The sequence below is a fragment of the Lissotriton vulgaris genome, chromosome 6 (genome assembly GCF_964263255.1).
Source record: "Lissotriton vulgaris chromosome 6, aLisVul1.2, whole genome shotgun sequence".
NCBI classification, from domain to species: domain Eukaryota; kingdom Metazoa; phylum Chordata; class Amphibia; order Caudata; family Salamandridae; genus Lissotriton; species Lissotriton vulgaris.
Genome location: NC_141694.1, coordinates 1827398856 through 1827424858, shown reverse-complemented (window position 1 = coordinate 1827424858; position 26003 = coordinate 1827398856). Strand labels below are relative to the sequence as shown.

General features: G+C 48.6%; 1 protein-coding gene across 5 annotated transcripts in view; it reads left to right on the top strand.

The window, feature by feature from the left end:
- The first annotated feature begins 690 nt into the window (after window positions 1–690).
- The window catches only part of LOC147709571 (interferon-induced very large GTPase 1-like), a 190879-nt gene continuing 165566 nt past the window's right edge, over window positions 691–26003 (top strand). The window contains exons 1-6 of one of the 5 annotated variants that reach the window (XM_086928090.1): window positions 691–869; window positions 3001–3035; window positions 3134–3189; window positions 3288–3338; window positions 3426–3451; window positions 3541–3614. The gene's annotated coding sequence lies outside the window, so the exon portion shown is untranslated. The remainder of the gene's footprint in view (window positions 870–3000; window positions 3036–3133; window positions 3190–3287; window positions 3339–3425; window positions 3452–3540; window positions 3615–26003) is intronic. The other 4 variants (XM_086928091.1, XM_086928094.1, XM_086928093.1 and 1 more) reach the window with 4 other exon arrangements.

The window sequence follows — 26003 nt, the reverse complement described above, 5'->3', positions numbered from 1 at the left end:
GGGAATTAGTTCTAAAAGTGTCTTTGGAATAAAAGAGATTTGAGGTCCGCTTTGAAGATCTGGATGAAGGTGATGGCACGGAGCGAAGGAAGAAGCGAGTTCCAGATTCTCACCGCATTACCTGAGAACGATTGAACCATCAATGTTTCCCTTTAGTGCTGTGCCAGCAGGAACTTAGAGCAGTACCAGCAGCTCACTGCAGCATTAAAAGCAGCCTAGTGGAGTATCAGCAAGAGCTCAGAACAAGATCAGTGGGGACCAGGGATTGCAGCAAGAGCTCTGACAGTGGGGTACCAGCAGGAGCTCACTGTGGGGCCAGCGGGAGCCCAGTGGTCAGAAGGCAAAGTTTACAGGTAAATAACAGAAGCTGACCTTCGTTTTCTCTACCGATTGGCGATTTAGCGTGCCCCGACCCTACTGAAATACACAAATCAAAGGCGGTAAAATACTTGTTTAAGTATAAACTGGGAGAGGGGGGTGGTTTCACTCTAAGGTCCTTGAATCAATTCCCATCTCCCTCTAGGGAGGGAGAGACCTTCACCGCAGAGCAGTGAAGAAGAGGAGGCGCGCGCCCGCTGGCCCTGGGGACCAGGTCTGCTGTAGGGTTATTTCCATGTGAAGGTTATGCCAAGAAATGTGAATGTTCCAGAGCGAAGGAAAACACGAGTCATAGCGAAACCTAACGGTACCGGGCGAAAGTGAAAGTAAAATGTGGCATCTGCGGGCTATAAAAGAGGAGAGGTCTGTGTCTGAAACCCCAGAGAAGCAACTGCAGTTGTCGGTCGTCAGACTCCCGTGGATGCTGCGGGTACCGGAGCCGGCGGTCAGGCGCGGACACAGCAGCGGCCAGAGGTCAGACTGCACTTGAGGTGACCCCTTCTGCCTTTACATATTCAACCCACGGCGCCTGACGCCTTCTCTCCTGTACTCCGTCACTGTCTGTCTGCACTTTATTTTTCTCTCATTATTTCTTTCGTCGTAGAAGGAAGGCAGTTTTTACGTTGTACAAAAATATCATTTTTAATTAGTACTTCTCAGTGCACTGCGTGCAGTGTTATAATATATACGTCCAATGAATGTCAAAGTTTTTATATGTTACTGGAATGCACTTTTTAATTTTGAACAGACTTTCCTATATTTTACGTAATGTTTGTCGTATGTTTTACATAGCAAATATTTAGCTATATAGCTTGTGCACTGCTCTGAGATCCGAGCCAGACCCTTGACTCGGCTGTCCCTGTTTTGTTTTGGCTCGCCCAACTCTATTTTTAACATTTCTATTCGGGGCTTGAGCAATGATTTAAGTATGAGAAAATTGTTGGGGGGGCCTTAACCGATGTGTGGCCTAGAATCCTGACTAAGTACCCTTAACAAGCGTCGTCGCTATACGAACCGAAACATAGAATCTTGTTAGTAAATGTCAGCTTCAAATCATTCTGGTGATCAGAGCTACTGCCTGGTGCAGGCGTGAAGCTGGGTGGGGCGTGTACTGTCCAGACATGTCGGTACCACCGACTGCGCACTGAGGGGCTTATTTACAAGCCCTTTGCGCCACTTTAGCGTCACTTTTCCCATGTTAAAAGTGACGCAAAAGTGGCGCAAGGGGTTTGTAAAACTGCCCCTGAATTTTTCGGTCGAGCCTATAGTGGCAGCCTGCATGCGCTGCTCGCTTTGCAAGGCATCTAGTAATGGAGTATGAGTGGAAGCTCCATGGAAGCTCCGCCCACTCTCCGCCCATGTTTTTAATTGGCTCCTGTCATTGTCTTTCGTAAATGCTGCCTTCTGTTGATTATGCGACTTGTTAGTCCCTCCTTAATATGACCATTTGGTCGTTTGTACCCTCCCATGGCTACTGACCCCTTTACTTGGAGTGTATGTATGCATCTCTCAGGCAGTACTTGAGGGCACTATATCCATGTTGCTCTAAGGGCTGTATACGCACGCAGTATTTGAGCTTAGAATACCCTCACAACTCTTAGGGCGGTATACGCCCACAGCTTGCAGGTCAGTATCCGAGGGCAGTATACCCACCCAGCTCTAAGGACATCTCTTAAGGAAGTATAAACAGGCCGCTATGGAAGGCGTTCACTTTGTGGATACTTACAGACCTCACCTGAGCTCATGCAGCCTGCCCACTGGCTCTATAACGGAGCAACTATTTAAATGCTTCTGCTTAATAGTATATTTTTTCATATTCGTTGCATGATTTACTTGACACATAGTTCCAGGGCCCGGCTCGTGCACAGCTCTTAGAGCCAAGCCAAACCCTTGGCTCAGCTCTCCCTGCTAATTTGTTGGCTCGCCACCCCCTTCCTTCCGCACCTCGGGAGCCTTTCATTTCTGGGGTGTTATACCCACGCAGCTCTGAATGGTTACTTTATTTAGTGCCCACCCTGAGACATCTTGCATCCTGGCATTAGATGGACGCTTTCATTCAGCTCTAGAGGGCGGGCAGTGCTTGATTATGGACTACGGTGCAAAAGGGGGTGGTAATGGACGGAGCATCTGAACCAATCAAACACTCACACCCAGTCAAAAGATCTGGGTTTAATCCATCATCGTTCTTTAGCCCACTCTGCCACCCCAGTTCAGACATGGCTATATGCAAATCAGTCTAACCCTGTGCCTCATGGGAACAGTCCAGCCCGAACTGCAAAGCCATGTCTTCCCTGGACCGGAAACAAGCTTCCGAGGACCGGTTTCTGGCATTCCAGCCGTCTTCAGCCCGGCTTGCTTGAATCCAGTGGCAAAGTGAGCAAGGGACTCACGTCTGAGCATACCCTGCCACACTTGTGGCGGCCAAAAGCAGTGTAAAAGGGGGTGGTAATCAGACTGAGACTCAGGATGCGGAAACACAGACACAGACCCCGCCGTTACTCAAGTTAACAGTTGACTGCCGGTAAGCTTATACTATGCGAAAACCCCCCAAAATATTGTTCGGCATTCTTGAAACGAGATGTCAACGTTTAGACTTACCCCATAATATTTATTTCTCCACAGAATCAGCCGCCGTCTAAGTTAACAGCTGACAGCTGGTAAGCTTTTAATATATGGAGATTATTCAAATTTTCGTCCGACACTTATGAAACGCGACGCAAAGATTTACCTTGCAATATTGTTTAATCTTCCACAGTTCATTGGCAGCTACTATAAAAAAAACGAGGAAATATATTTTCATTCTACTCGCAGGTGAGGATTTATTGATACCCTATCACGGTATTGATCGCATTTTTAGATTATGACTCGGTATTAGAAATGATTTATCTTACGTTATTTATTTTTTGCAGTTCGGCAGTAATTATCATTAGCGAGGAAACATAACTCCACTTTTCTCGCAGGTGAGGGTTGTTTAACATTTAATTATGTCCGATATAAATGCCCAAATTACAACTCGACATTTGAACAGAAGTTCTTTTAATTTACAGAATTTGCGGTTCGCACAAGTGTTTAAGTAGGTAAAATTCTTCCTTCTCTCATTCATTAAATAAGGATATTTGTCCACCAGATGTTAACGCTTAAACACTGTATGTCTTTACCTAGATCGAACCAGGGTCCTTTTCGAACTTTAAATCGGCCATCAGTGCCATACTCGAATTTATGCCTCATAATATGAGGTAAGACAACATTACAATAATATCCCTGATCATGAGTTATCATTTAAGTTTAGTATAAAACATAACACAACAAGAGCAGTTACATGTTCTCAAAAGAGCTTAAAAGCATCAGTTATTCATAATAGACTTATGTACCTTAGATGATGTCTTAAGAAACTTTGTATTATGTTATGAAAGAGTGTAATTGATGAAAATTGAAAAGCATCGTATGTAATAAGTTTGCTTTTTGCCTTTTCTTTAACAGAACCCCTGACGAAGGGACAAAGAAGTCCCGAAATGCTTTGGGTTGATTCAAACATAATTGCAATTTATTAAGTGAAATGAAAAATTTCTTTAATTGTATTATGAAATGATGATTTGTATTGCAAAGCAAATGTTGAAATATTGAAATGACTGAACACATTGAATACATGAATTAAAATGTTTTAAGAGGAATACTGCTCTCATAGTAGTGCATTCTAGAGTCCTAGCAGCCTTGCAGGGGCTAGGCCACTTACAAGTTCCTTCTATGATTGAGCAGCCAACTAGCTGCTCAATCATAATATACCAAAAAGAATAACTGGTGGACAAAATGCAGAACAATGTCATACATTCACCCCAGTACAGAGATCTGGGCCTAAATCCATCGTTTTTTGCTCACCATGCTATTCCAGTTTGAACCCAGCTATGTGCAGATCAGTCTTGATTCTGCGCCCAATGGGAACATTCCAGCCCGAACTGCCAGGCCAGGTCCTCCCTGGACTGGAAACAAGCATCCTAGGACAGGTTTCGGGCTTTCAGCCCTCATCAGCCAGGATAGCTTGATTCTAATGGCATGGAGAGCACGGGACCCACGTCTGGCATACCCGTCCCATTCGGGGTGACAAAGCAAAAAGAACAACTGATGGACAGAATGCAAAACAATGTCATACATTCACCTCAGTACAGAGATCTGGCCATAAATCGATCGTTTCTTTGTTCACCGCTCCTGTCCGTTCACCGCTCACTCCTGCCCGGTCACTGCTCCTGCTCATGTCTAATCACTGCTTCTGCCCCGTCACCTCTCCTGCCCCGTCACTTCTCCTGCCCCATCACTTCTCCTGCCCCGTCACTTCTCCTGCCCTGTCACCACTCCTGCCCGGTCACTTCTCCTGCTCAGTCAACCTCCTGTCACTTTTCCTGCCCCATCACTGCTCCTGCCCATTCACCGCTCCTGCCCGGTCACTGCTCCTTGTTCATGCCTAATTACTGCTTCTGCCCCGTCACCTCTCCTGCCCCGTCACTTCTCCTTCCCCGTCACTTCTCCTGCACCGTCACTTCTCCTACCCCGTCACTTCTCCTGTCTGGTCAGCACTCCTGCCCGATCCCCCCGTGCCCCATCACTTCTCCTATCCTATCAGTTCTCCTGCCCCGTTCACTGCTCCTATCCGTTCACTGCCCCTATCCGTTCACTGCACTTGCCCGGTTACCGCTCCTGCCTAATCACCGCTCCTGCCCGGTCACCGCTCCTGCCCCGTCACTTCTCCTGCCCCATCACTTCTCCTGCCCCATCACCTCTCCTTTTCTGTAGCCTCTCCTGTTCTGTTACCGCTCCTGCCCGTCACTGCTTCTGCCCCATCACCTCACCTGCCCTATCATCTCTCCGACCCTCTCACTTTTCCTGCCCCATCACTGCTCCTGCCCATTCACTGCTCCTGCCTGTTCACTGCTCCTGTCTGGTCAGCACTCCTGCCCGATCACCCCTCATGCCCCATCACTTCTCCTGTCCCATCAGTTCTCCTGCCCCGTTCACTGCTCCTATCCGTTCACTGCACCTGCCCGGTTACCGCTCCTGCTCATGCCTAATCACCGCTCTAGCCCCGTCACTTCTCCTGCCCCATCACCTCTCCTTTCCTGTCGCCTCTCCTGTCTGGTCAGCACTCCTGCCCGATCCCCCCCGTGCCCCATCACTTCTCCTGTCCTATCAGTTCTCCTGCCCCGTTCACTGCTCCTATCCGTTCACTGCCCCTATCCCTTCACTGCACTTGCCCGGTTACCGCTCCTGCCTAATCACCGCTCCTGCTCAGTCACCGCTCCTGCCCCGTCACTTCTCCTGCCCCATCACTTCTCCTGCCCCATCACCTCTCCTTTTCTGTAGCCTCTCCTGTTCTGTTACCGCTCCTGCCCATCACTTCTCCTGCCCCGTCACATCTCCTGCCTGTTACTTCTCTTTCCCGGTCACCTCTCCAGCCTCATTACCTCTCCTTTCCTGTCTCCTCTTCTGCCCCGTCACCTCTCCTGCCCCTTCACTTCTCCTGCCCCATCACTTCTCCTGCCTCGCCCGTCACTTCTCCTGCCCAGTCAATTCTCCTGCCCTGTCACTTCTCCTGCCCCGTCACTTCTTCTGCTACGTCACTTCTCCTGCCCGTCACTTCTCCTGTCCGGTCACCTCTCCTGCCCAGTTACCTCTCCTTTCCTGTTGCCTCTCCTGCACCGTCACTGCTCCTGCCCCATCACTTTTCCTGCCCGTCACTTTTCCTGCCCCATCACCGCTCCTGCCCATTCACTGCTTCTGCCCATTCACTGCTCTTGTCTGGTCAGCACTCCTGCCCGATCACCCCTCCTGCCCCATCACTTCTCCTGTCCCATAACTTCTCCTGTCCCATCAGTTCTCCTGCCCCGTTCATTGCTCCTATCCGTTCACTGCCCCTGTCCGTTCACTGCACCTGCCTGGTTACCGCTCCTGCTCATGCCTAATCACCGCTCCTGCCCCGTCATCGCTCCTGCCTCGTCACTTCTCCTGCCCCATCACTTCTTCTGCCCCATCACTTCTCCTGCCCCACCACCTTTCCTTTCCTGTTGCCTCTCCTATCCCGTCATGCTCCTGCCCCCTCACTTCTCCTGACCCTTCACTTTTTCTGCCCGTTACTTCTCCTGCCTGGTCACCTCTCCTGCCCCATCACCTCTCCTTTCCTGTCGCCTCTCCTGTCCCGTCACTGCTTCTGCCCCATCACCTCTCCTGCCCTGTCATCTCTCCGACCCTCTCACTTTTCCTGCCCCATCACATCTCCTGCCTGTTACTTCTTTTGCCTGGTCACCTCTCCAGCCCCATCACGTCTCCTTTCCTGTCACTGTTCCTGTCCCGTCACTGCTCCTATCCCATCACTGCTCCTGCCCTGTCACTTCACCTGCCCTGTCAATTCTCCTGCCCCATCACCTCTCCTGCCCCATCACCTCTCTGCCCGTCCCACTCGGGGTGACAAAAGCAAAAAGAACAACAGATGGACAGAATGCAAAACAATGTCATACATTCACCCCAGTAAAGAGATCTGGCCCTAAATCCATTGTTTCTTTGTTCACCGCGCCTGTCCGTTCACCGCTCCTGTCTGTTCGCCGCTCCTGCCTGGTCACTGCTCCTGCTCATGCCTAATCACTGCTTCTGACCCGTCACCTCTCCTGCCCCGTCACCTCTCCTGCCCCGTCACTTCTCCTGCCCCGTCACTTCTCCTGCCCCGTCACCACTCCTGCCCAGTCACCTCTCCTGCCCAGTCACTTCTCCTGCCCAGTCACCTCTCCTGCCCAGTCACCTCTCCTGTCACTTTTCCTGCCCCATCACTGCTCCTGCCCATTCACTGCTCCTGCCTGTTCACTGCTCCTGTCTGGTCAGCACTCCTGCCCGATCACCCCTCATGCCCCATCACTTCTCCTGTCCCATCAGTTCTCCTGCCCCGTTCACTGCTCCTATCCGTTCACCGCCCCTATCCGTTCACTACACCTGCCTGGTTTTCCTGCCCGTCACTTTTCCTGCCCCATCACCGCTCCTGCCCATTCACTGCTCCTGCCCATTCACTGCTCCTGTCTGGTCAGCTCTCCTGCCCGATCACCCCTCCTGCCCCATCAGTTCTCCTGTCCTATCACTTCTCCTGTCCCATCTGTTCTCCTGCCCCGTTCACTGCTCCTATCCGTTCACTGCACCTGCCCGGTTACCGCTCCTGCTCATGCCTAATCACCGCTCTAGCCCCGTCACTTCTCCTGCCCCATCACCTCTCCTTTCCTGTCGCCTCTCCTAACCCGTCACGCTCCTGCCCCGTCACTTCTCCTGCCCCTTCACTTTTTCTGCCCGTTACTTCTCCTGCCTGGTCACCTCTCCTGCCCGATCACCTCTCCTTTCCTGTCGCCTCTCCTGTCCTGTCGCTGTTCCTGCCCCATCACCTCTCCTGACCTGTCATCTCTCCGACCCTCTCACTTTTCCTGCCCCATCATATCTCCTGCCTGTTACTTCTTTTGCCCGGTCACCTCTCCAGCCCCATCACCTCTCCTTGTCTGTCACTGCTCCTGTCCCGTCACTGCTCCTATCCTGTCACTGCTCCTGCCTTGTCACTTCACCTGCCCGATCAATTCTTCTGCCCCATCACCTCTCCTGCCCCATCAACTCTCCTGCCCCATCACTTCTCCTTTCCCATCACTTCTCCTTTCCTGTCGCCTCTTCTGCCCGTCACTGCTCCTGTCCCGTCACTGCTCCTGTCCCGTCACTGCTCCAACCCCGTCACTTCTCCCGCCCGCCACTTTTCCTGCCCGTTACTTCTCCTGCCCGGTCATCTCTCCTGCCCCATCACCTCTCCTTTCCTGTTGTCTTTTCTGTCCCATCACTGCTCCTGCCCTGTTCACTCTGTGTACAAAATTGACAAATTACACAAGGGGGAAAGTTCCCCACAGCACAGTGTTTGGGGAAAGCGCCACTGTAATCACTAACTTAGATCTCACTGGCACATGACATGCTAAAGGCAGAGGGCGGGCACATTGTCATTCGAAAGGGGGTAATCAGCCTCAATCAGAATGACAATGGGCCAGCCCACAGTCTGTGCGAGCTCAGGGAGGGACTGCTGCAGCCTCTGGAGTTCAAGAGAAGTGCGAGCCGCCCCAGGAAGCTGAATGAAAAAGTTATCGTTTTAAAGTAGAACTATTCCTGCCGTCCCGGGATGCTTTTTTGAAAGACAGAAGTAGGGGAAGGACTCAAATATTTTTTTTAAGCATGGGCACCCCGTGCCCTTCCGATCCCGCCCACTTCTACCGCTGGCCTAGGTGCTATAAAAAGTAAATGAAACAATAACGTTGCACAGGTCTCCACAGTTTCAGAGAAGCAATGTGTTTCCAGCTGCAAATGCCATCAGAAAGTCTATAAATGTGGGGAGATAAAGAGAAGTATGCAGGGCTGACGGACAGGGGGTCTGGACAGAGGAGCGGGGTAGACATTTGAAGAAGGGTGGTGCTGGAATATGTGCAGAGGGGAGGGCCTTACCCAGATGTGTGTGGAGGGGTAATGTAGCCGGACACTCAATGCAGGGGGCGGGGGGTTAGGTATCTGGAGGTAGGGTCGTAGCTTGGTCAGTAAAATTGGGGGGTGCAAGCTTCAGATTTTCTAACAATTGTGCTGGCATATAATGTTAAATTATACCATAGTATTTGTAAATGTTTGTCAGCATGTATGTACAAATTATTTGTGATATTTGACAGATGCCTCACCAAACCCGACTGAAAGCATCTGCACCCAACTATTTTCCATAAAATATAATTATATATTTATTGAAGCTATGCCCCTGTCTGGATGTGAATGTGCAGTCTTTGAAGGGTAGGAGATGGTATGTAGGAACTCTGTGTGCAGGTATATCCGACCCATGTGTCGAGTCACACATCCCACCAGTCCAGCTTTGTGGCAATGCCGATTTGCATTCTGAAGCTTGAAGTTTGCTTTTCCTGGGGGCATGGCCAGGCTAACGACCAAGATGGCCTTGTAGCTCCGCCGGATTGCCCGTCATCCTGGCATGCCTGGCCTGAAATATCTCCATCCTGCCTATCTATTGATGTTGTCTGGTAAAAGAATATCCCGGGGAGCACAGAGAACTGACTCCGGTATCGAAAGTCCCCTGGGAGCCCGAGATCCGAACAGTGACGTGGGCAGCCTTGGAGGCCTTGGCGCAGCCCGGCAGCCTCATCCCCAGAGTATCCGGAAGTGCGCCGGCGGCCGTAGCCCGACGCGAGAGCCGGGGTTGGCAGCTGTATCCAAGCGTATAACTAAATTGAGGCCCCGGGCACCATTTGTGGCTTTGCGGACTGCCTTTGACCCGAAACCCCCCCACAGAGACACCTGCAAGAGGGCTAGCTGGTTCACCCCAGAACTCCTAGACTCCAAGCAAGCCTGCCGGAAACTAGAGAAGAAATGGCACAGTGAACAAACTCCGGACATCCACGCAGCACACAGGGACGCCGTCAGCAACCACCACCACCCCATCAGGGCTGCCAAGAAGATCTCCTTCAAAGGCCACCTCGACAACAACGTACATGACAGCAAGGAGCTCTTCAACATCGTGAAGGAACTCTCCAACCCCAGCTCCAACACCAACAACATCCTGCCATCGCAAGCCCTGTGTGACTCCTTCGCCACCTTCTTCCACCGCAAGATAGACATCCACGACAGATTCAACACCCAGACAGCCCCCAAAGACAGCAACACAACAGACCCTCCGCACACCATTGACCATGTCCCCTTGCTAGCCTGGACCAGCTTGAGCATCGATGACACCATCAAGACCATGAGCACAATCCACTCCGGCTCTCCATCAGACCCATTCCCTCACCACATCTTCAACAAAGCAAGCAGCTCCATCGCACTCTACCTACGCAACGTCATCAATCTCTCCCTTGAGACCGCAACCTTCCCAGAGAGCTGGAAACAAGCCTAGATCAACGCCCTATTCAAAAAACCCTAGGCAGACCCAAAAGACCTCAAGAACGTCCGACCCATCTCTCTGCTTCCCTTCCCGGCAAAGGTCATCGAGAAAACCGTTAACAGACAGCTAACCCGATACCTCGAAGAGAACAGAACCCTGGACCCTTCCCAGTCAGGTTTCCGCAGCAACCACAGCACCGAGACCACCCTCATCACTGCCGCCGACGACATCAAGACCCTGCTAGACAACGGGGAGACTGCAGCACTCATCCTCCTAGACCTCTCCACCGCCTTCGACACCGTCTGCCACCGCACACTAAGCGCACGCCTCCACACCGCAGGGATCCGAGACAAGGCTCTGGAATGGACCACCACCTTCCTCTCCGGCAGAACCCAGAGCGTCCCCCTCCCCCATTCCGTTCCGAAGCCTCTGAGATCATCTGCGGCGAACCCCAAAGATCCTCCCTCAGCCTGACATTGTTCAACATTTATATGGCCCCGCTCGCACACGTCTCCCGACAGCACGACCTCAACATAATCTCCTACGCCGACAACACTCAACTGATCCTCTTCCTCACCAAGCACCCCATCACCGCCAAAGCCAACCTCCGTGAAGGAATGAAGGCCGCCGCCGACTGGATGAAGATCAGTCATCTGAAGCTGAACTCGGACAAGACGGAGGTCCTCATCTTCGGCTCCAACCCGTCAGCCTGGAACGACTCCTGGTAGCCAACGGCACTGGGGGCTGCCCTGACCACGCACTCAACCTGGGAATCATCCTCGACTCAACGCTCTCAATGACCAAGCAAGTCCATGCCGTCTTCTCCTCCTGCTTCAACACCCTCCGCATGCTCCGCAAGATCTACAGATGGATCCCAACAGATACAAGAAAGACCGTCACCCAGGCCCTCAGCAGCAGACTCAACTACGGAAACGCCCTCTACGCGGGAGCCTTGACTAAGCTCATCAATCGACTACAACGCTTCCATAACGCCTCGGCACGACTGATCCTCGATGTACCACGACACGGCCACATCACCCCCCACCCGAGAAACCTGCACTGGCTACCCGTCAACAAGAGGATATCCTTCAAGCTCCTCATCCACGCACACAAAGCACTCCACAAGACCGTCCCAGCCTACCTCAACAGACCGCTCTCCTTCTACACCCCCAACCGCCAGCTCCGCTCCGCCGACCTCTCACTCGTCACCGTCCCGCGCATCCAAAGAACAACCACCGACGGGAGATCCTTCTCCCACCTCGCTGCCAAGACATGGAACACCCTTCCACTGAGCCTACGACAGACCCAAGACCTGCTGACCTTCAGGAGGATACTAAAAATCTGGCTATTTGATCAGTGCTTTGAGAACCTCGTGGATATGTAGTGCGCTTAACAAATGACTGATTGATTGATTGAAGACGAGCGCTAACCTGCAGCGAGACGTCCGGCGGCGGATGGCCTCCAGGATTGCCTGTTAAGGGAACTCCCGTTTCCAGCCCCAGCCCCAGTGACCAGCCCGCTTTACCCCAATGGGCCCTGCGGTGGCAGGGACCACGGGACCTGGTCAAAGACCTGGGGCCTGGTCAAAGGCCTGGGGGCCGACCTTTGACCAGGCGGCTCGGTAGTGGGTGGGTGCGGGGGGGTCGGGATGTGAGTGATCCACGTTGCAACTATGCAGCAGCTGAGATTTTGGGGCCTCCACTGCAACACAGAGTGTTTGGCCCATTACGAGACCTGAGTAGAAGATATTTCAGTGGGAGCGGGACCAGGTGGAGAGCTGTACTGGCAAACAGCTCCTTGGGAATAAATGAACAGAGTTCAGAGTCTTATTAACCACTTACTGATAGACTGCCCTTCATTGTTCTGAATAACTTTTCCCCTGCAATGGACACCACTATTCTCCTATTGAGCTAGAACTTGGAATCACTTTAAGCGGCTGTTAGCCTCTAGGTGGCGGCTATATTGGTGAGCCTGTACATGTGACTAGGTGCGGAAAGACCCTAAGCAGAGGGTGCTTCAATTTCCTAAGGCCACCAGCCAAGCGTCACATACAGCTTCAAATATCGCAGAGGGAGGCATTGAAAAGGATCTGGCTGTCTCTCCACCTCCTGGATCAGATGCCATTATGGCCAAATTATGAGCAGGCTTCAGATCCTTAGACGGCGGCTTTGACTCCTTAGAAAAAAGGCTAGATACAATAGGTACTCGCTTAGATGTGCATGACAGGCGTTTGGACACCGCAGAGGGAAGGGTCTCTGACCTAGAGGATGGGACAGTGCAGTCAGTCAAATGACTGGACCAGTTGGAGAAAATAGTGAAGACTGTTGCAATGAAAAATGAGGACCTAGAAGCGAGAAGTAGACAGAACAATCTACGCATTCTAGGAGTTGCAGAGTCTGTCAACACCGGCAGGATGGATCTGTTCGTGGAGACCTTGCTCACAGATCTGTTTGGCACAGAGGCTTTAATGCCAACCTTATTGGTTGGAAGAGCGCAGTGTTTACTTGGTTCTCACCAAGCCCCGGGAGCCCCACCATGACCAATTATTGCTCGCCTCTAGATCTTCCGTGATCGTGACACTGCTTTGAGACTGGCACAAGAGGCGAGGTCTCTGTCATGGCAGGGTGCCACAATTTTGCTCTTTCCTGAACTCGTGGTAGAAGGCACAGAGCAGGTTTGTGGGCATGAAGGCCACTTTGAGAAATTGGGGTTTAAAATATGGCATGCTGTACCCAGCCCGATTGCAGGTCGACGTTGCTGGGAATACTCAGGTGTTTGATACACCGACAGCTGTTCAGGGATTCTGCAGAGATTACAAAAGAGTTGGGGGCTCACATAGTGGGTCAACTGATGGCATGTCTCCACCGCAAAGTGGCTCTGCAGCCGGTGTGAAATTATTTACATCAGAATAATTTATTTGCATGAGTGATAGTTGGGTAGTAGCGAATCGTTAGTTTATTTGCTTCACTTCTCAGAATAGATAATGAGCTATAATACTTTGCTTTTAAGAAATGAAGAAGACTTTAAGAGTCGATAGGATCAACGAGGCGTTGCCTCCCCCCATGGTGCATACCACCTATTTGTGTGTTTGCAGTTTGCAATGCATACGTCTGAACACTGTTATTCAATATGTGGGATGTTTGATGTTGCATGGTTTCTATCCTTACACGGCAAATGTCCTTGCAATGAGGTTCACAGGGATGGGTGTGGCGAGGGGATTCTATGTTGTCTATATCTTGATTTACCATATCTTACTTATCATCAGTACACATGGTACACATTTCCATGGAGCATGAGGTTAGATATGATTTTGACATTTTCCACTATGACACATAAATCTTTGTTAAAGCACACCGATATGTCACTCCTCACTTGGAATGTAAGAGGACTAAATGATAGGAGGAAAGACAAACAAGTTGTACAATACCTTCAGCGATACAGGATAGGTGTTGCATTTCTTCAAGAAACTCATCTTCCTAGGGCAACGACTTCTAAATTTGTGGCATCATGGGGCCCTCACAGATATTTCGCTAGCTTCAGCTCTTATGCACGAGGGACAGCTATTCTTATACTCAAACAACTCCCATTTCAACACTTAACAACGAGGGTGGCCACTATGTGACCGTGGTGGGACACCTTATGGGCCGCAAGATAGAATTCATCTGTTTATATGCTCCAAATATTGACAACCCAGATTGTTTTCAGGGATCTATACTTGTAATTGTTACAACTAGATACGGATCACATATGTTTGGGGGGTGATTTTAATCTCTTGTTAGATCCGGTAAGAGACAGTACGTCCACAGCAGCTGCCTCTACACCCCGTGCTCGCCGAGCGTTATTAGACCTTTGCTCCGAGCTGAATTTATTGGGTGTTTGGAGCCACTACCACCCTGTTGATCCAACATACACACATTACTCTGCTCCCCATCATACCTGGACGTGGCTAGATTACTGGTTGGTGTCTCCTTCCCTAGTTTCATGCTTCAGGGAGATCCAACACCTGCCCAGAAATCTTTCAGACCACTCTCCATTGGTCCTGTCTCTTAGAATCCCGAGGCCAGAGGGGTGTGAACGACAATGAACGTTTCCAGCTGAGGCACTGTTGGGCAGTGTGTTCCAGGAAGAATTCAGAGAGGCAATGGTAGAGTTCTTCAAGATTAATGTTGGATCTGTTACAACATGGTCTAATCTATGGGAGGCTTTTAAGGCGTATATGAGAGGTGAATGCATCCCTAAACTTGCGGGGGTCCTGCAGAATTTGAGAAACACCCTAAAACAAATTGAACAGAAGTTGGTTTTACTAGACCAGGAACGATAACATAATCCAGACCAAGTAAGACAGTGCCACAGAATGGTGTTGTTGGCTGACTTTAGAGAGGCTTGAACATGCACAGAAAATGCCCCCTTCTCACACTACGTACAATATGATTTAGAACAAAGACCAAATAGCGGCAACACGTATCTGGCCAAGCGGAGCAGAACCGCATGCAGCGTGACTAATGCAGCTGACCTCGCCGTGCAGCTAACGACGAGGAGCAGAAGGAATTTTCTTCCTTTCTTGAGCATTCTGCCCCGGACGGGGCACAAGACGGGGGCGAGAGGAATTACTTTCCTCAAACAACTTTGGCAGGCGGCGGCCATGAAGACTTGTAAATAGGCGGTGCAGCCTAGCTAGAACAGGAGATTGCACCAAGATGAAGGAAAAAGGCAAAGAGACACAGATACTCCTCCGCCCCTCCCCACAGCACCATTTGGCATAGATAGAGAATATAAAGTGCACCAGTTGCTACTTGAAGAAAAGAGTTACACTTATTGACGGAAGTTACTAATGGCCACCTGCTCAAGGAAATACAGATCAGTAACAGAGCCCTGATGAGGGTTGGGGGAGTAATGACTCTAACCCGAAACGCGTCGGCAAATCAAACAAGAGCCAATCATTTCATCTAGTGATTTGGACTTGGAGATAAAGGCGCTGTTGCTCTTGTTAGAACTTTTGTCTTCATAGGGATGTGAATAATGAAATAACCTAATGTGTTTTTTAAATTTCTGAAATATATTCTTGTACATGTTTGTTTTGAAATATATTCTTTTACATGTTTGTTTGGATGTAATTTGAATCACTTGTTTATGTTTTTTCTTTAATTGTTGTCATGATGTTCTTTGTGAGCTTGAAATTTTTTTTTTACTAATTGAATAAGATCGAATTGTGTATTCCTGGTTCTGGCCATCAAGAACTCCAGGAGCAAATAAGTTTCTATCAAAATATGAGTAAAAGGTATAAATAAATGTACCAGACCAGATTCAATTAATTCTTTTATTTGGTCTTTGTTCTAAATCATATTGTACGTAGTGTGAGAAGGGGGCTGTTGTAAATAGGATGGTCATAGATGACAGGATACTTCTAGTTGATTACATGTAGATTTATTGTAGGACACAGCTGAGCACACAAACTCGCCAGCTGACCAGACCATCAACTGACACTGGTAGAACACACTGGTCAGGAAAACACTAAGGAAGGACTAAAGACTACAGTCAGCCATATTACAAAAGAATCAATGTACAACAGGGGCATTTTCTGTGCATGTTCATTAATTAAATGGTCCAGCCCTCCCTCAGCCCCACAGGACCTAACTCCTTTTGTGCGCGACTTTAGAGAGGCAGCGGACCGTGAGATGTGCTTTTTGAGTAAGCATTCTTCAGCAAACTTATACCTTTCTCGTAAATCGCACAATGAGAAAGAACAAGCCAACTATTTAGCTAAAGTTCCGTTGGTATGGTTGGGAAAGCCTATGTAACTATTTTTAGCAGAACCTTTCTTAAAAGAAGAAATAATAAGTGCCATTGCTGATTACTTGGCAGCGGAGTGTAAATTTGCTCACTCGTGGTACCACCTGGATGCCTGTATACCTTACTCCAAATTGGAAGCTGAACTTGTGAGCCTGGCCCGTTGCATACTATTCTGCCCAAGGTCTTTCTAGGAGCCCCGATTGATATCCAAACCGTTTCCACAACTAGCTGGGCATGGCAGAAGCTATATTATAAACAAAAATGGAGAGTAAAGGGATTTTATCCACCTCGGTGGACGGAAGAGTACTCCCAATCCCCTGGATAGGTAACCATATAACAAAAGGGAGGAGTACCACCATAGATAAGGCTGGAGAGCGATATCGGTGGGATGGAATTCTAATGAGAAAAAAGAAGAAGTCCTTCTTTGTTTTTATTAAACCCCTCACTCACCGACATGGTCGGTGACATGCTTCATCATCGGGGCCACCTTGACAGCCGAGTGCCATCAAGGTGTGCTGCAACACCTGGGATACAGTGGAGCGGGTATGTGAGTGATGAATGTAGAAATAAATCAGTGAGTTAAAAATTGTCCTGGTATGACTTATACAATATTTTATTCTAAGACTACTGGACAATAATAAAAACAGTGCGTGTCGATACAGTGAAGGTTTTATTCTGACCAAATGTATCTGTGAAATATGTGTGAGGTCTACATGTTTCAAACCGTTAGGAAATTACCGGTTTTTCTTCAGGACACCTTGATGGCACTCGTCTGTCAAGGTGGCCCCGATGATGAAGCATGTCACCGACCATGTCGGTGAGTGAGGGGTTTAATAAAAACAAAGAAGGACTTCTTCTTTTTTCTCATTAGAATTCCATCCCACCGATATCGCTCTCCAGCCTTATCTATGGTGGTACTCCTCCTTTTTGTTACATGGCAGAAGCTAGCTACAATTACCGGGGGCGCAAATTATTCTCTTCAGCCATCCCTCTAGCTAATAATTCCTGGGTACCCATTACTGCAGAGAAAATTGTCCAGAAAACTCTAACTACATATTCATTAGCAACCTGTGGAAACCTATTTCCGGGAGGGCAAATGTTTCAAATGATGATGATAGATTTTAAAAATGCTACTTTTATGGATCGATTCATATTGAAAAGACTGCGCTGTGCTTTTACAGCATTATTTTCCAAATTCCCCTTAGAGGCAGAATCATTCCTGCCATTGACGACACTGATAACAAGTGCAGAAGGTGATCACTTAGTCTCAAAATTATCCCGAAATTCAATTTAAAAAAGAAAAGAATTTTTGTTGAATAGCAGACATAAATTGCTGCATTTAAAATTTTTGTGGAGGGCATACATGTCCCCTGCGAGGCTGCACTCTGCCGATAACACTAGGACACATGCATGCCCCAAATATGGTGCGCAGTAAGCCGGCTTTTCACATATGACTTGGAACTGTCAGAAGGTGGCCAATTATTGGAGAGAGATACATGTGGTACTTAGTCAGATGACTGGGCTGGAACTTCCTCCAATCCCTCAGATCGCCCTTTTGGTGTTCGAGAGGAATATCCCTAAGAAAGTCCGTCAATACACATTAATGGCATTACTGTTAGCTAAAAGGGAAATAGCGGTAGCCTGGGGAAGCAAGCGTATTCCTTCTTTAAGAGCTTGGTTAAATAGGCTTATCTTTTGTAATACGAACAGTGATATTTACTCAACCACATTACCGACCAGGTCTAGACCAAAGGATATATGGGGCCCTTTGAAAGGGTACTTGTCAGAAACTGTACAATCCACTCCTACCCTCTCCCAGGCGGGAATAGTTCCCACGTGAGTGAGTTGAAGTCCATCTTCACCGCCTAGAAATCAATGAAAGATACATTGGATATTGTGGAATTGCCTTGTAAGGGGATGACGAGAGAAATGCCTAAAAACTCAAGTGGATTGTAAACATATGTTGTATTATTTCCTCTACTCACTGACTCATGCTTGAAATGTACCAGATGATGTCTCACACGTGGCAACAGACCATCGCACCTCACACCTCCAATGGCACTCTCCAGTTCTGTAGTATTTAAACTTTTTTGTGTCGCTCCCCTCCCCAGTGGGAAAAGAAATCATTGTACCCCCTCAGAATTTTTCACGATTTTTATATTAAAGTGGCAATGTTTAAACATGTCTAGACATATTCAACATTGCAGCAGTGGTGGCCCCGCCGTTATGACGAAGGAGCTGTATCCCCGCCAGCAGCTGCAAAAATTTAAAAATAAAAGAAAAAGAAAGATATAATAAACCAGGTTTATTATCATTGAATTTTTCTTCCAGGGCTGAGTCTTAGGGGCGGGGCCATATTGATGACATGCACGAAGAGGAAGTGATTGGCACTGCTGTCAGTGCACATGTCGGTTTGGCCGGCTGTCTTAGGATGGCCAGACCGATATGCACACTGACATCTATGTCAACCTGTACTGCATTGCCAAGTGGAGAGAACAGCAGGCACAAGCTCCCAGTCCTCGTTGGGGCAGAAAATCAGCCGGCTCAGGTCAATCCGCTCTTCTCTCATGCTGGTGCCAACATGAGAGAAGAGCTGGGATTGGCTGTAGGGGAGTCTGGCGAGCCTGGCAGTCTGTGCAGCAGTCACCAGAAATCAGAAGAATAGCCATCAGCGAGCGACATGTAAATTCTATTTTTGTTTTCATAATTTGTTCTCCCTGAGTTGCCACACCACTTTCATCCGATACCAGCCGCTACTGCTTTACAGTTAAGTTCTGTTTCCATTTTAAAAATGCAAGTAAATACATTATTGCCAATCACTGTTCTGGTCAGGCAGACCTTACTAACATGTAAAAGTATCTACTGTGTGATTATTAGTAATGGGGGTGAGGGGTTTGAAGAATATTTTGAGTCCCTTCCCTTTTGAGACATAGTCCCAGCCAGGATATAAATGACAATGCCTTTTATTAATGTTTTGTTTTTTAAAACATAAATAAAAGACATTTTCATTTCCAATAGTTTAAACTCGCGTTAATGCGAGACCTATTGCATTGCAAATAATTGTTTAATACTGCGCCCCTTCCTAAAATACCCTTGTGTTACCAAAAGCACTACCTTCAAGCCTCGGGAGCACAGGTGGCTTTATTTAAGCCCTTCTTCCATTTCTCCTCATTATCGCTTCTTAGGACTAGAGAGGTCCTCTAATGATTGTCTGTGCTGGCTCAGCGCCAACCTGAGGCCCTGTTTTTTAAGATTGAGCCTAGCGGCAATGTGCATGCACTGCTCGCACTGTGAGGCATGCTGTCTTAGAGTATGTACTGGAAGCTCCGCCCACTCTCTGCCCATATTTGTCATTTGCTTGTGTCATTATCCTTCGTAAATGCTAGCTTCTGGTTCGTAAATATGCTTGTTAGTCCCTCCTTGTTACCGCCTTGTCTGCATTTGTTACTGCCCATAATGACTGGACCTTTTACTTGGCTTGTTACACTGTCTGCATAATAAGTGGGTGAGCACTATTTTGTTTAATGACACTGGTGGGGACAATGGCGGCTGCTTTTCTTATTGAGCGCTATGCCACTCTAACTTGCATGCTGAGTGCGGCGCCCACTTTAGGGACACAACGCTCAGTTAACATTTTGTTTTTAAAACTTTGATGTTGAGCGTGCCGGCCACTTCAGGGACACCGTACTCTGCTTATTTTTTATTTTTTTTTAACTTTAATACTGAGCACCCGTTTCAGGGACACCACACTCGGTTTACTTAAAAAACAAGCGTTTACAATGCAACGGTCTCGCCTTCGAAAAAGTTAGAGCGATTGGCATTGTAAATGACAAACTTTTTATTTATGTGTTGGTTTTGAAAACAGACAAATAAATGGCATTGTGTTTTACAATCCCAATAGCTGAGTCTCTCGCAAATACGAGACCTATTGCATTTGCACCCACACACACACAGAGCCACACACACACACAGAGCCACACACACAGCCACAGAGCCACACACACACACACACAGACACACACACACAGAGCCACACACACACACAGAACCACACACACAGAGCCACACACACACAGAGCCCCCCCACACACACAGAGCCACACACACAGAGCCTCACACAGAGCCAAACACACACACACACAGAGCCACACACACACACACACACACACACACACAGAGCCACACACAGAGCCACACACACACAGAGCCACACACACACAGCCACACACACAGAGCCATACACACACATGGAGCCACACACACACACATACAGAGCCAGCCAGTGTGCCAATTGCTGATACGCCCGGTGGTACCAGTGTGGGAAGGCACCTCACTGTGTCTCAATGGCAGCCCCAATTGAGGAAAACCGGTCCCAGGTCTTTGCTGTAAACTGAAGAGGGCAAGCGAGCCAGTGACACTGGAGCCAGCTCCCTGCATCGCTCGCATGCTGACCTCAGAAACCGAGGTGTGCCCTACCGATGGTAGTCCCTCTTAAGGGAGCCATGGTGTTTACATGCCACGCAGACTGTCCTCAGCCCAGGTCTTTGCTGTAAACTGAAAGGGGCGAGGGAGCCAGTCTCACCGGAGCCAGCACACTGTACCCTAGGGCTTTAAGTGGAATGAACTCACTGGGGGGGGTCTCTTAAAGGGCTGTGGCAGATGTAATTAAGGGGGTGGCTTAAAACACCCAAGCTAAAAATCTGTGCATAGCATAGTGTGCCGCCCATCTGGCATTTTGCTGTTTCTATTGTTTCAGCCAGATATATAACAATAAAGCAAGCAGCATTACACTTACAACAAGCCAGTACTATTGGCTTTGCCAATGGTTGCTAGCTGCAGAAGATAAATAAGCAATAACTATGGCTGTGTTGTATATAATATTGAAAAAGCATCTGTTCCAAAATGATGAAACAGTGAAAGAGCTATAAACAGTCTCTTCGAAGTTACACCCAAGGCAGTGAAGGGTGTTACTGCCACAGAGTTAACATTTATGTGTCCACCGAGAGTGAGGGCTCAAATGGAGAGCCTGATAAGGACCCGTCTCGGCACCTGGTGTAGAACTGCCGGTGTTGGGGACCAGCAAGACCTGGCCCACTTAAAGCCTTGCCGTACCCCACGAACTGACCTCAGCGAGTACCTGCTCTGCAGAAACCGAGTGGGTGCCCTTCGAGGCTGCCCTTGTTTGGTAGCTGGCCTCGGTGTGCTACATACTGGCTAGCCTCCGCCTCGATCGAAGGCAAACACTGGGTGTACCCCAAGGCTAGCACTGTTCACTCGCACAAAAATGCGACTTTCAGAATTGTGAGGAGCGTTGTTAAAGGACAGATGACTCATTACATCAAGACGGAAAACTTTGCACTTCCATGGAGTACATGTCTGGGGTACTTTTTTCATGCCTTAAAGCATCTCTGGGGTGTGCCCTGAGGTGGGCAATGCTTCACTAAGGAGGCAGGTTCCCGTTATCTCACAAACTCTGGCCTACACCCGGATTTTCTCAAAATGGCAGGTGTGCAGTGTGTCACGAGTGAGTCTGGTTCAGGTTATTTCATGTGTGCTGGCTTCCTCTTTTCTTCTTCAGACACCGGGCTGTACCCTAAGAATGGGAGGCCCCCTAAGGGAGCCATGCGGTCTAAATTCCCCGCAGGCTGGCCTCAGTCTAGGTCTTTTCTGTAAACTGAAGAGGGCAAGCGAACCAGTGACACCGGAGCCAGCTCGCTGCATCCCTCGCACGCTGACCTCAGCCAGGGTACTCTGCAGAAACCGAGGAGTGCCCTACCAATGGTAGTCCCTCCTAAGGGAGCCATGCTGTTTACATGCCACGCAGACTGTCCTCAGCCAAGGTCTTTGCTGTAAACCGAAGGGGGCGAGGGAGCCAGTCTCACCGGGGCCAGCGCACTGTACCCCAGGGCTTTAAGTGGGATGAACCCACTGGGGGGACTCTTAAAGGGCTGTGGCCAATGTAATTAAGGGCGTGGCTTAAAAACACCCAAGCTAAAAATCTGTGCATAGCATAGTGTGACACCCATCTTGGCATTTTGCTGTTTCTATTGTTGCAGCCAGATATATACCAATAAAGCAAGCAACATTACACTTACAACAAGCCAGTACTATTGGCTTTGCCAATGGTTGCTAGGTGCAGAAGATAAATAAGCAATAACTAAGGCTGCGTTGTATATAATATTGAAAAAGCATCTGTTCCGAAATGATGAAACAGTGAATGAGCTATAAACAGTCTCTTCGAAGTTACACCCAAGGCAGTGAAGGGTGTTACTGCCGCAGAGTTAACATTTATGTGTTCACTGAGGGTGACGGCACAAATGGAGAGCCTGATAAGGACCCGTCTTGGCACCTGGTGTAGAACTGCCGGTACTGGGCACCAGCAAGACCCGGCCCACTTAAAGCCTTGCTGTACCCCACGCACTGACCTCAGCTAGTACCCGCTCGGCAAAAACTGATGGGGGGCCCTTAGAGGCTGCCCTTGTTTGGTAGCTGGCCTCAGTGTGCTACATACTGGCTAGCCTCCGCCTCAATCGAAGGCAATCGCCGGGTGTACCCCGAGGCTAGCACTGTTCACTCGCACAAAAATGCGACTTTCAGAATTGTGAGGAGCGTTGTTAAAGGACAGGTGACTCATTACATCAAAATGGAAAACTTTGCACTTCCATGGAGTACATGTCTGGGTATTAGGACACTTTGCAGCTCTTGGAAGGACACACGGCACAATACTGCAGCACAACAGCCTGAATAGAAAACGGCTTGCATTTTGCGTTTTTAAAGTGAACGGGAGTAGTTTACTGTGGAGGGGTGCCTTATGGAAGATGTTATCAGTCCAGAGGGCTGCGTTGAAAAGGTTCGCCTGCTGGTCTGCTTGCAGCGGAGCCATAAATGAAGGGTGAAAAGTAGTCTAGAATATAAACAAGCATTCCCCATGACGCAAGTTTTCTCTTTTAGCCCGTCCTTTTCAGACTGGGCTCCTTGACTTCCTGCTGGGGTAAATGAGTTCTTATCTTCTTTATGGGGGCATCTGGCATCTGAAGATAAGAAACCTTTTACTTCAGCAGTAAGTCAAGGAACCCAATCTGAAAAGGACGTGCCTTGAAGAGAAAGAAATACGTCATGGCGACCTCTTCTTCAATGGCTGGCCACCGTTTAGGAGGCCAGCCAATGGAGAAGAGGGGCGGGGCTTAACCCTCGCTAGTGTACACCCTCTAAAACATAAAATCTCACGAGCTCGACTGCGCATGTGCGCAGTACGCCACGCAAGACCTAAAAAACTGTAATAATGAGGGCAGCATCAGCTTCACGGACACCAAACTCTGCAATAGGTATTGACTCTCCCTCTCGCTTCTTCCTCTCACCACCCACACTTTGTCTCTCGACCTCACTGTTGCATGTTCTTAGCTTTCCTTTGGTATTTTTCTAGCTTTCTCTTTCTCCTTATCTTCCCCTTTATGCCTTTCTCTCTCTTGCTGTAAGGCAAGTCTGCTTCGCCAAAATGAGCGCCGGTGCCCGCCAGCTGCAACCACCGGCACGCATTAAACACTCTCACTTCCCTTTTACAGACAGAGCTGAATCCCTTCAGATGTGTGAGCAGTATTTTGTAGAGGCTCTGCTCATGCACTGCTCTGAGATCGGAGCCAGACTTAACTCGGCTCTCCCTGTGAATTTGTTGGCTCGCCCACCTCTATTTTTAACAATTGTATTATGGTCTCGAGCAGTCCTCTAAGTAGGATGAAGATGGGGGGGGGGGGCTTAACGGGGGTTACGCCAAGAAGCCTGATCAAGTACCCTTTACAAGCGGTGTCGCTATCCGAACCGAAACATGGAAATGTGTCAGTAAATGGCAGCAGCAAATCATTCTGGTGATCAGAGCTACTAGGCTGGTCCAGGCATCCAGCAGGCAGGTGTGTGGGTGGGGGGGGGGTGCATACTGTCCAGACATGTCAGTACCTGTGGTTAATTTGTAAATAAATAAATACAAGTGTTGGGGCTCTCGTCAGGAGGCAGCTTGCACCAGCCCATTTCTCCTGTTAGTGCTGGCTAAAATATAACCAACTACTAGCCATGAAAGTGAGGAAGTGATGTGGTGTAATGGCCAGAGCTGCCGGCTTCGAAGCTGGGGACCCAGGTACAAGTCTCTGCTTCTGCTCAACACCTTGTGATTCTGGGCAAAGCACTTCATCTCCCACTGCCAGGCGTTCATGATTAAGTGTCTTACTTGTATTAATATCGTCCCCACAAATGCAAAGGTGAAGCTTCAGGGAGTGGTGTTTGGGTTGTTACACTCCCTAAAAAAGGTATGTTCTGGTAAATAGTTGTGTACAGGTGATTTTAGTCGGATGTGGTGAGGTGTTTGACTGATGTGTACATACAGATAGACAAAAATGCACACATACACACACACACACACACTCTCTCCCTCTCTCTGTTTTGAAAGTCTTCAAAGATGTTTATTTTACAAAATCGTGTTCACTTTCACTTAGTACCCCTGCCAGAGCGCATTGCTCTCCCTTTTAAGCCCATCTCATGCGCCCTGCCCTCCTACAATGTATTTTAATGTGATTGTGAGAGTGCTTGGTGGAGGGGAAAAGCAGCACACGAGCGAAAGAGTAATGCAGGGGAAGAGGGAGGAGCACACAGGGAGAAACCTACATGGAGTGCAGGAATGTGTGTTGAGGAGAAACACTTGAAAGACAGAGATAGAAAGACCTTGCAGCAAGTGCTTCATTAGAACTGGCCATTGCAGATGGGCTCAACAACACTCTTTTATGGGGACTGGGACTTATTTTTCCTCATCAGACTTCATACACAACTATAGGGAGAAAGGCAGTAAAGGAGGAAAGAATGAGGCAGTGAAAGATGGAAAAAAGTGACAAAGGGATAAAGCAAAAGAACCTGCTAGAGTGAGATGAAAGGTCAAGCAGAGTAGGCAATGGATGAAAAAGTCATGAGGTGCATTAAAGACTCAACAGCCCTGATATTCGGCTTCTGTGACATTTGACAGTGGTCCTGATGGGCTTCTGATGCTTTTTTCTTTGCAAATTAAGCACTGCTTTCAATACATGAGGGAGACAGCAAGACGGATTGTGGTGAGGGCAGGTATTTGGGGGCGTGCTTCAATAGTGAAAGCTGGAAGACACGTGCACTCTCATGGACTGCCTAGCCAAAAAAAGTAACTCCTTAAAAGAGAGGATGGAAACATTCAAGTCAACCAATCAAAAGAACAGTAAAGAGGGTCTGCTGAAGGGGAGGAACAAACACAAGAACAGCAAGGGCGTCAAATAAGAAACAATTAGTGAGAGTGGCAAAACCAACTAATGGTAAGCAATGGGTGGGCTCTAAGCCCACTGTACGTTTTTGGGAAACTCGCAACAGGTATTTCGTAACCAGACTACTTGTGCTGTCTGGTAATCAAGATCCAAAAACCTGTGTCTTTATAGACAGAGATGAGTTTCTGCTTGCTCACTTTGGGACCTTAGACAGAGATTGGAGTGACATGAGACATGGGTAGTGGAAATATTATGCTGTATGGTCCGTTAACTGCAGTGAAACTATTTGAGGAGCTGTTGTGTTGAACTTAGCACTGTGAATCTAGCCCTCTAATGCTAGCACTTTAAATGTAGCATTTAAAATCTAGAACCATCTTTGCAATTACAAACAAATCTTACCCTTACATCTTACCCTTTCTCACATGCGTATTTTAGCAACCTGAGTCACCTGTAGTCTTAGGGAGTGGGCGCAGTGGTCCTGCCTGCAGACACAGCTTATTCCCTCCAGAAATGACCAGTTAGGCATTTTCAATAAGGTCCCTTACCTATTCAAGATGAGTGCACTAGGATGTTCAGGGGAGAAGCACCAGCTCAGCAGTTCTTATAATGCTACCTCCCGGTCCTCCAAGTACATGGTGCCAAAA